Source organism: Odocoileus virginianus, chromosome 7, assembly GCF_023699985.2.
Source record: "Odocoileus virginianus isolate 20LAN1187 ecotype Illinois chromosome 7, Ovbor_1.2, whole genome shotgun sequence".
Lineage (NCBI taxonomy): Eukaryota > Metazoa > Chordata > Mammalia > Artiodactyla > Cervidae > Odocoileus > Odocoileus virginianus.
Window position 1 is genome coordinate 47,180,245 of NC_069680.1, and position 10,553 is coordinate 47,190,797.

At 42.1% G+C, this 10,553-nt stretch overlaps 1 long non-coding RNA gene across 1 annotated transcript; it reads left to right on the top strand.

Moving 5' to 3' along the window:
* The first annotated feature begins 1,751 nt into the window (after positions 1 to 1,751).
* Positions 1,752 to 10,008, top strand: LOC139036044 (uncharacterized). Its single transcript, XR_011488742.1, has 2 exons — positions 1,752 to 2,098; positions 4,476 to 10,008. It is a non-coding gene; the product is annotated as an uncharacterized lncRNA (long non-coding RNA).
* Positions 10,009 to 10,553: the final 545 nt, after the last annotated feature.

Sequence of the window (10,553 nt, forward strand, 5' to 3'; positions counted from 1 at the left end):
TAAACTAAGGAGACAGGTCTGAGTCACCCATTTTACAGATAGGGTAGTTGAGAGCAAACACTTTATTGACTTGCCCCTAATGGCACAGACACAACACTGAAACCCAGGTCTACTGGCTTCCCACTCAATCGCACCCCAACACTCTGTGTTTCGTCCTGGTGTACCTTGCATCCTCCCTGTCCCCAGCATTTGGCATTGCGGAGATGTCCCAGACATTATTACTTTTGTTCTTAACAACACATCAACAAAGGTCACTTCTGACATCAACAGGGCACAGCAGGTGATGGGACATGGCAGGATGATCACCAGGGGTCTGTGAGCTGTGAATTGCCAGTCTTTGTGATCACTGAAGAAAATCTATGGACCAGTGTGTAGCATTTGGAGAAGAGGCAAAGACTGCAGAAGAGATGAGTTTCTGATAAGACAAGAAAGGACTTCAGTAGAAGACGTGTAGGAAAAACAATCAAATCTTGGTGTTAATGTAAGTATATAGAGAGATCAGGTAGGGCACTTCAGAAGTCCATGAAAAAGGAGAATGTTAAATTCTTTAAAATGGGATTATCATAAATCTTCAGATGCTGCTATTCTAAAGTTTTTGAGAGGGACGAATTTGAATAAAAGTTCTTGAGGAGAAAAATAATCCTATCTTGCCAATAGGTCTCTCCCTTTATAAAATTCATGAGCTAAAAGCATGTGAAGGCTGGGGACTATGAGAATGTGCTAAGTGTTAACCTGAATCTTAAATTGCTTTAATGATAGAAATTTTACATGTCTAGAATCTAGTTGTTACCTCTAGCACCTAAACCAAGAATGGAGGACTGAGAGTAAATGTGGGAAAGGAATACTCCTTCCTTTGTTATTAATACCTAAAATAATTTATTAGGCATTATGTCAGACATTTTGTCATAATAATGCTAGGAAGTAGGTGCTACCATCAGTAGCATTTTTCATTAGTAGAAGCTGAGGTTCAGAGAGGTTAAGAATCTGCTCAAGGTCACGCAGCCAGTAAAACGTAGATCTGGAATCGTACCCTGTCTCCGTCTCTAGAGTCTTAATCTTGTTGCAACTGTACTAAATTCTTTGAATCTGTACGTGTGTGTATGTTTGTGTGCACTGAAGTGGGGAACAAGGTTATTAGAAGATTTATCTTACCGAGTTCACAATGCATATCCTCAGAAATGCATATTCTACTAAGTCTAGGAGGCTGCTGCCAGTGAGGTACTGTGTAATAAAACGGATGGTTAATTTGGTTTTAGAAGGTGGGTGAGACACAGGAGGGCGTGAGCACATACAGGTAAGAAGACAGGAGGGCCCTACTGACAAACGTGGGAAAACAAATGCTCAGATCCAGGGGGGCTTTGGAAAGACGGCCGAGGATGTTCCCGAAACCCAGAACCTCCAGAATGACTCAAAACACCCTGCACCAGCCGTGCCGTTGGTCTGGCTATGGGGGAGGTCTGAGAAATGAGGGCGAGACCTTCAAACTGAAGAACCTGAGACGCTCAGGCAGCCCCGGCGGGAGGGAGGGGGCGGGCACAGCGGCCGCCCGCCAGCCCCGCCCGCGCCGCCCTCCTTCTCCCGCGCCGCCCTCCTTCTCCTGCTCTGTTAACGCCTCTCCCAGGCCGCGAGCGCCAGGGAGGGTTTTGATTGGTTCGCTCTGCCCCCGGCCAGCCAATCAGCAGCTTGTTGCCGAGCTTCCCAGAGTGGGCGGAAGCTGCGGCGCTAGTCCTGTTGCCAAACTAGGAAAACCGACTAGCGAGCGCGTTTAGCAGCGTGCCTAGGTCTTAGCCAACTCCTCGTACGTAGGCATTGAGGGACGTGGCGAGTGGCCGCGGGCTCCTCCCTCGCCCCACATCCGTGAGGAAGGTAGGCAGACACCTGCCGGCCCTCACGCCCGCGCCTGGCCGCGGCTCGCCCTCGCTGGGGATGTGTGAGTCCGCGCAGTCCTCGCAGGTCGTCCGCGGCTGTCCTTGGCTGACAGGCGTCGCCGTTGTCCCCGGCGTGTTGAGAGTGGAGAACTGCCTCGCTGGAAGGTGCAGAAAGCAGCCCACCCCCCACGTTTGAGGCTGACCACACCTAGAAGTGAGGACAGGCTGAGGTACATTACATTGTACCCCACGGTGACCAAGGGACCCCCTCATTCCTCGTGCCTTTGTGGCCTCGGCGGGGCTAATGAGAGTGAGAAGAGCCTCGGGAAGCAGAATTATATCTCAGGTCCCCTAGCCATTTGAATTTGTCACCCCATCAATAAATTACTGCTAACAATAATGCTCAAACTGCCACAAAGTAAGGGTCTGGACCAGAGGGTGTCAGAGGCCCAGACCTGGGGCTGTGTACTCGACCTGGTGAAGGTGGAAGGGGGTGCAGGTGGGACAGGGGGCTACTCAAACAAAACTACTATTTTAGCAATAGCAAAAACCACACTTCCAACCATAGCTCATTACAAATGGAACGGGCAGAGGCAAATAACACCTTCATCAAATTCCCCGTTTCACTCAGTTCCCGTTGTGTAGCCTGTATGAATGCCTCCTGATCTGGTAATGGTAATGACAATAATATTTAATAACATTTACTGTGTGCTTACAGAGAGCCAGACATTCTAAGTGCTTTAGCTATATTAATGCCCTCAACCATACTGATGGAACAATTTTTTATCTTCATTGTAAAGATGAGAAAACAGGCATTGAGAAATAACTTACTTATGGTCTCAGAGCTAGTACATGGCAAAGCTGAATTCAAATTGCATCTAACTAGTATGTTTCTTCCTGGGGACCTAGGGAGCCTATGTTCTTGGGGACATATACTGCCTTTTGAAGCAGTGTGTGCTCCCAGAAGCAGGACCTACAATTATTTGCTTTCTCAGTATTTAGATAGATTCACTGTATGGTCTCACTTTATAAAAATGAAACTAGATAAAATGGTGAATTTTGTTGTAGATTTTTACCAAAGAAAGAAAGAACAAATCCTCCTATCCATATGCCTAGTCCTGGTCACCACTGAACCAATCTGGAGCATCCCTAAGTGCTATTGCTGCTGCTAAGTCGCTTCAGTCATGTCCGAGTCTGTGCGACCCCATAGACGGCAGCCCACCAGGTTCTGCTCCGCCATCACTGGGATTCTCCAGGCAAGAACACTGGAGTGGGTTGCCATTTCCTTCTCCAGTGCATGAGAGTGAAAAGTGAAAGTGAAGTCGCTCAGTCATGTCCGACTCTTAGCGACCTCATGGACTGCAGCCTACCAGGCTCCTCTGTCCATGGGATTTTCCAGGCAAGAGTACTGGAGTGGGCTAAGTGTTATTAGGTTGGTGCAAACATAATCACAGTTTTGGACTGTGAATTTTAAATCATTATAACTAGGCTCAAGCATATCTTTATTAATCAAAATATGAACCATTATAATCAACACATTTTTGCTAATGAGAAATAAGTTTGTTTATTCCTGTAGCATAAAAATCCGTGCTTTATGAAAACATTTTCTGCATCCTGCTGGTTGTAGAAGCATTTTCTTTGCAAAAAGTTAAGATGCTTGAAGAAGTGGTAGTCAATTGGCAAGAAGTCAGGTGAATGTGGCAGATGAGGCAATCTCTAGCCCAATTTGTTCAACTTTTGAAGCACTGGTTGTGCAACATGTGGTTGGATGTTTTTCTGGAGAAAAATTGGGCCCTTCTATTGACCAATGCTAACTGCAAGCGTTGCAGGTTTTGGTGCATCTCATTGATTTGTTAAACATACTTCTCAGATGTAATGGTTTTGCTGGAATTCAGACAGCCCTAGTGGATCAGACTGGCAGCAGACCCAGCAGACCACCAAACAGTGACCATGACCCTTTTTTGGTGCATGTTTGGCTTTAGGAAGTGCTTTGGAGCTTCTTCTTGGTCCTGCAACTGAGTCAGTTGGTGCTGGTTGTCATATAAAATCCACTTTTTGTTGCACATCACAATCTGATCAAGAAATGTTTTGTTGTTGTTTCATAGAATAACAGATGACACTTCAAAAAAATGATTTTTTAAAATTTGTGGTCAGCTCATAAGGCATCCACTTATCAAGCTTTTTCACCTTTCCAATTTGCTTCAAATGCTGAATGACAGTCAACATTGAGTTCTTTGGCAACTTCTCACGTAGTTATGAAAGGATCAGCTCTGATGATTCTGGGAACTGTTTGCTGTCAACTGCTGATGGCCCACCACTATGCTCCTTATCTTCAAGGTTCTCGTCTCCTTCGCAAAACTTCTTGAACCACCACTATGCTGTATGTTCATTAGCAGTTCCTGGGCCAAATGCGTGTGGCACGTTGTCTCCACTGCTTTATGACCTATTTTGAGCTTAAGAAAATTGCTTGTATTTGCTTTTTGTCTAACTTCATTTCCCTAGTCTAAAATAAATATAAAATATACAGCAAATAATGTCATTAGCAAAAAAGCATAAAGTGAGAAATGTGCATTAAAATGATGTATAACATAACCACATTTATTTAAGAATGTATTCCAGAGGAGGAGAACAAGATGGCAGAGGAGTAGGTGGACGTGGAGCACATCTCTCACCGTGGGTCCATCAGGAACACACCTTCAGACACAGACGTACATGCAGAACACCAGCTGAGAGCGGACAGGAGTAAATGACCACTGGAAAATAATATATAGAACCATGCAAAACTCCATATGACAAAGGAACTGGGGGGATAAATGGGAGTGTTAGTAAAACTGGACCTTCCCTCGGTGGGTGTGGGAACTGAAGCAGGGGTTCAATCTCCACATCAGGGCAATTGTCTGGGTCAGAAGAGAAACATTTAAGGCTGAGAGTGAAACATCTTATCTGTGGCAGCCTAAATGGAATGAGAATCAGACCGTCCTGGCCGCAGCCATACATACACTGGATAGGAATGCTGGTCTCCTGAAAGGCCCAGCGGCTGGGAGCTGGAGTTTAGGGATTGTTGAGCAATCCCAGGGTGAGGGCTGCTGTTGGCTGTGGAGAGATGGATCGAGGGGATATGAGGAAGGAGATTATGGTGGGAAATGCCTGTGGAGGAAAGTCAGGAAGCCATGGAAGCAAGGCGATACTGCTAAGTCATGTGTAGGGGGTAGAACCAGCACCATAGCCTCTCTCCCCCTACACAGCAGCATCGGCAGCTGAACAATAGAGGCTGGCCCATCAGGTGTCTGACACACTGAACTACAGAGCAGGAGTCTACCCAGATGCCCCTTCAGTGACTGATGCACCAAACTACAGAGCAGGACCCCAGCCGGGGTGCCCCTCTAAGTGCCTGGTGCGCCAAACTACAGAGTAGGACCCCAGCCAGAGGGCCCCTTCAGTGACTGATGAGCCAAACTACAGAGTAGGAAACCCTTTAAGTGCCTGTGCGCCAAACTACAGAGTAGGACCCCAGCCAGGAGGCCCCTTTAAGTGCCTGATGCGCCAAACTACAGGGTAGGACCCCAGCCAGGTGCCCTCTCTATGTGCCTGATGCTGAACAGTAGAGAGGGACCCCAGGCAAGGGAGACCTCTAGGTGCCTGTATGGGTGGAGCTACAGAGAAAGACTGGCCAAAGAGGCCTTCTGATTGCTAGCTACCAGAGGCTTGAAAAATGACTCCGATAGGGCCATAACTCCTGCGGCGGAGGCAGTCCATGTCCCTGCATACTTGGCTCCGCCAGGGTCCCCACGACCCAAGCAGCTGCACCATCTACATGCTCACAGGGGCAGAGCTGCCACGAGCAAAAAAAGTCCTCTGTCTATGCACACTGGGTCACTTCGGTCTTGTTCAACTCTTTACGGCCCTGTGGACTTTGGCCTGCCAGGCTTCTCTGTCAGTGGGCTTCTCCAGGCAAGAATACTGGAGTGTATGGTCCAATACTGGTTGCCATACCCTCCTAGAGCACTATATTTCCTGCTGTTCTAGCTGCCAATTTCCCTGAGTGCCTGGTGCTGCCAGAACCCCTGTGACCCAAGCAGCTGCACCACCTCCACACCTGGCCCTCACAGGGGCAAACCCAAGCTGTCCAGGACAGCCTCAGGTGCTAAACCCCAGTGGATGACCCACATGTAGAGGTGGGAATAAAACCATGGTTGAAATCCAGGGGTGGTGTGACTAAGAAAGAAGATCCAAAACCTTCCCACCAGTTGCACAAGTAGCAGATCAACTAGGCAGACTCTGTGTCCATGGAATATATAAAAGGACATGAGAGTTCTCACCAAAGAAAACACACTAGCTCTGATAGTTGTGGACATTGGAGGCAAGAACACATAGGAGTAGGACCAGATTAGAATTCCCCCACAGCAGGTCCAGAGACCAGGACAGTGTTGGAGGACATCCTACGGAGGTGAGGTGGACTGTGACTACCAGTGAGGGAAAGGATCCTGACAGCAGTGACTCAAGAAAGACATTTACTATTCATATATTTTGACTTGTTCTGCAGTTTCTTTAGGATTTTTTTTCTTTCTCTGTCTTTTTCCTCTGTTGTAGTTGTTGATTTTATTAGCCCTATGGAATCTAATTGAGGTTTTGAATTTTTTTAATTACACTTTTTCTTGTTATAAACCTCTGCCTCTACATTGGCCTTTTGCAGTTATATGGAGTTTTCCTTTTTTTTTTTTTCTTACTTTTTTTTCTCTTTCTACATTTAATTAACAATTTTTTAAACCTATTATTTTTTCTACATTTATTCCTTTGTTTGCTTTTCCTACTGTTCTTTTCCCCTTGCAGTTAATCTTTAATGTATATAAATTTTCTTTATCTACCTCTATTTAACTTTGCATATCTATTCTTTCTTTACTTTCTTTCCTTTCCTCTCAACATATTTGTTAGGTTTTTTTTTTTAATTGCTTTATTCCCCACTTGGCACCTTGCTTTAGTTTTGTTTTCCAGTTCATGCTTTAGTTAGTTTTGTTCTTAACTGGCAGGTATCATTTTTGGTTTCTTTTGTTTGCTGGGTCAATCTCTTGTATTTTATTTTTGTTGAGCTGTTTTGATTTTGTTTATGGGTATATGTGTATATGTGTATATTCCATTATTTTAATTATTACTTGCCTGATTTTATTACTGCCATTTGTCTGGGGTTCACTTTGGTTTCTCATTTTTGGGTATTTGCTTTAATCTCACTTAATGTCATAACAAACCACTTGTGGAATTTTCATTCCTGACCAGAGACCAAGCCCTGAGCACTGACTCCAAGACCCTAGACTACCAGAGAACTAACCATAGGGAGTATCAAATAGTGAGAACTTCCACAAAGGAAACTAGTTGAATACAAGACCTGGCATCACCCAACCAAAAGTAGCACTGTGTGTAGGATTCCTCATCCAAACAAGAAACACAACAAAAATACAAACCCGATCATCAGCAGACAGGATTATCACCTCACTCAGCCCTGCCCATCAGAGGGAAAACAAACAAACAAACAAAAACTCAGCACAAACCTCACCCTCTACAAAGTTTACACAAACCACTGGACCAACTTTAGGAGGGAAGAAACCAAAAGGAAGAAAGAACTCAACCTTTAAGCCTGGGAAAAAGAGACCTCAAACACAATAAGTTTAAAAAATGAAAAGGCAGAAAAATACAGCACAAATGATGGAAAAAAAACTAGGAGCACAGAAGCCCAGATAAATGAAGAGGAAATATGCAAACTACCTGAAAAAGAATTCAGATTAATGATAGTAAAAATGATCAAAACCCTTGAAAACAGAATGGAGAAAATGCAAGAATCAATTAAAAAAGACCTAGAAGAATTAAAGAAGAAACATACACAGACAAACAATGCAATTACTGAAATTTAAAATACTCTAAAAGGAATCAATAACAGAATATCTGAAGTAGAAGAATGGATCAGTGAGCTGAAAGATAAAATGGTGGAAATAACTGCTGAGGAGCAGAATAAAGTAAAAAGAATGAAAGGAACTGAGCATAGTCTCAGAGACCTCTGGGACAATATTAAACACACCAACATTCAAATTATAGGGATCCCAGAAGAAGAGAGGAAGAAAGGATATGAGAAAATTTTTGAAGAGAGTTGAAAATTTCCCCAACACGGAAAAAGAAATAGTCAATCAAGTACAAGAGGCACAAAAAGTCCCATACAGGATAAACCCAAGGAGAAACACGTCAAGACACATACTAATCAAACAGATAAGATTAAACACAAAGAATCTTAAAAGCAGCAAGGGAAAAGCAACAAGTAACATACAAGGAAAACCCCATATGTTTAACAGCTGATCTTTCAGCAGAAACTCTGCAGGCCAGAAGGGGATGACAGGATATATTTAAAGTACTGAAAGGGAAAAATTTACAACCTGGATTACTGAACCTGGCAAAAGTTAAGAGAATTCAGTACCACCAAACCAGCTTTATAACAATTGTTAAAGGGAATTACATAGTCAGGAAATATAGGAGAAGAAAAAGATCTACAAAAACAAACCCCAAACAATTTTTTTTAAATGGCAATAAGAACATATATATCAATAATTACTTTAAATGTAAATGGATTAAATGCTCCAACCAAAAGACACAGATTGACTGAGTGGATACAAAAATAAGACCCATATATATGCTGTCTACAAGAAACCCACTTCAGACCTAAAGACACAGATAGACTGAAAGTGAGAGGATGGAAAAATATATTCCATGCAAATGGGAAGCAAAAGAAAGCTGGAGTAGCAATCCTCATATCAGACAAACTAGACCTTAAGATAAAGAAGATGACAAGAGATAAGGAAGGACACTGCATAAAGACCAAGGGATCAATCCAAAAGGAAGAAATAACGATTGCAAATGTCTATGCACCCAACATAGGAGCACCCCAATACATAAGACAAACACTAACACACATAAAGGAGAAATTGACAGTAACAAAATAATAGTAGGAGACTTTAATACCACACTAACACCAATGACAGATCATCAACCCAGAAAATTAGTAAGGAAGCACAAGTCTTAAATGATACATTAGATGAGATGGATCTCCCTGATATCTTCAGGACATTCCATCCAAATGCAGAAGAATCCACCTTCTTCTCAAGTGCACATGGAACATTCTCTAGGATAGACCACCTCTTGGGTGACAAATCAAATCTCAGTAAATTTAAGATAATTGCAATTATCACAAGTATCTTTTACAACTTCAACACTATAAGACTAGATATCAATTACAAGAAAAAAAAACTGTAAAAAACACAAGCACATGGAAATCAAACAATACATTTCTAGATAATGAACAGCTTACTGAAGAAATCAAAAGGGGAATCAAATAATTCCTAGAAACAAATGACAGTGAAAATACCACTCAAAACCTGTGGGGTACAGCAAAAGCAGTCTAAGAGGGAAGTTTATAGCAAACAATCCTACCTCAAGAAACAAGAAAAACATCGAATAGACAACCTAACTTTACACCTAAAACAACTGGAAAAAGAAGAAGAACAACAACAAAAAACAAAATTAGCAGAAGGAAACAAATCATAAAGAGCAAAACAGAAATAAGTGAAAAAGAAATAAAAGAAACAATAGTAAAGATTAATAAAACCAAAATATGGTTCTTTGAGAAGATAAACAAAATTGACAAACCTTTAGCCAGATTCATCAAGAAAAAAAGAGAGAGAATAAAATCGACAAAATTAGAATTGAAAAAGGAGAGGTTACAACAGACAATGCAGAAATGCAAAGGATTATAAGAGACTATTATGAACAACTATATGACAATAAAATGGATAATTGGAAGAAATGGACAGATTCTTAGAAAAGTTCAATCTTCCAAGACTGAACCAGGAAGAAATAGAAATTATGAACAACCCAATTACAAGCACTGAAATTGAAGCTGTGATCAAAAATCTCCCAAAAAACAAAAGCCCAGGACCAGATGGCTTCACAGGTGAATTCTATCAAACATCTGGAGACAAGTTGATGCCTATCCTTCTAAAAGTCTTTAAAAAATTGCAGAGGAAGAAACACTTCCAAACTCACTCTATGAGGCCACCATCACCCTGATACCAAAACCAGAAAAAGACAACTCAAAAAAAGAAAACTACAGGTCAATGTCACTGATGACCATAGGTGCAAAAATTCTCACCAAAATTTTAGCAAACATTCAACAACACATTGAAAAGCTCATATACCATGATCAAGTTGGGTTTATTCCAGGGATGCAAGGATTCTTCACTATATGCAAATAAATCAATGTGATACACCATATTAACAAACTGAAAGATAAAAATCATATGATAATCCCAATAGATGCAGAAAAAGCCTTTGACAAAATTCAGCACTCATTTATGATTAAAACTCTTCAAAAAATGGGCATAGAATGAATCTACCTCAACATAGTAAAGGCCATATATGATAAGCCCACAGCAAACAAACATTATTCTCAATGGTAAAAACTGAAAGCATTCCCTCTAAGATCAGGAACAAGGCAAGGGTGTCCAATTTCACCACTACTATTCAACATAGTTTTGGAAGTCCTAGTTACAGTAATCAGAGAAGAAAAAGAAATAAAGGGATCCAGATCAGAAAAGAAGAAGTAAAGCTCTCACTGTTTGCAGATGGCATGACACTGTACATAGAAAACCC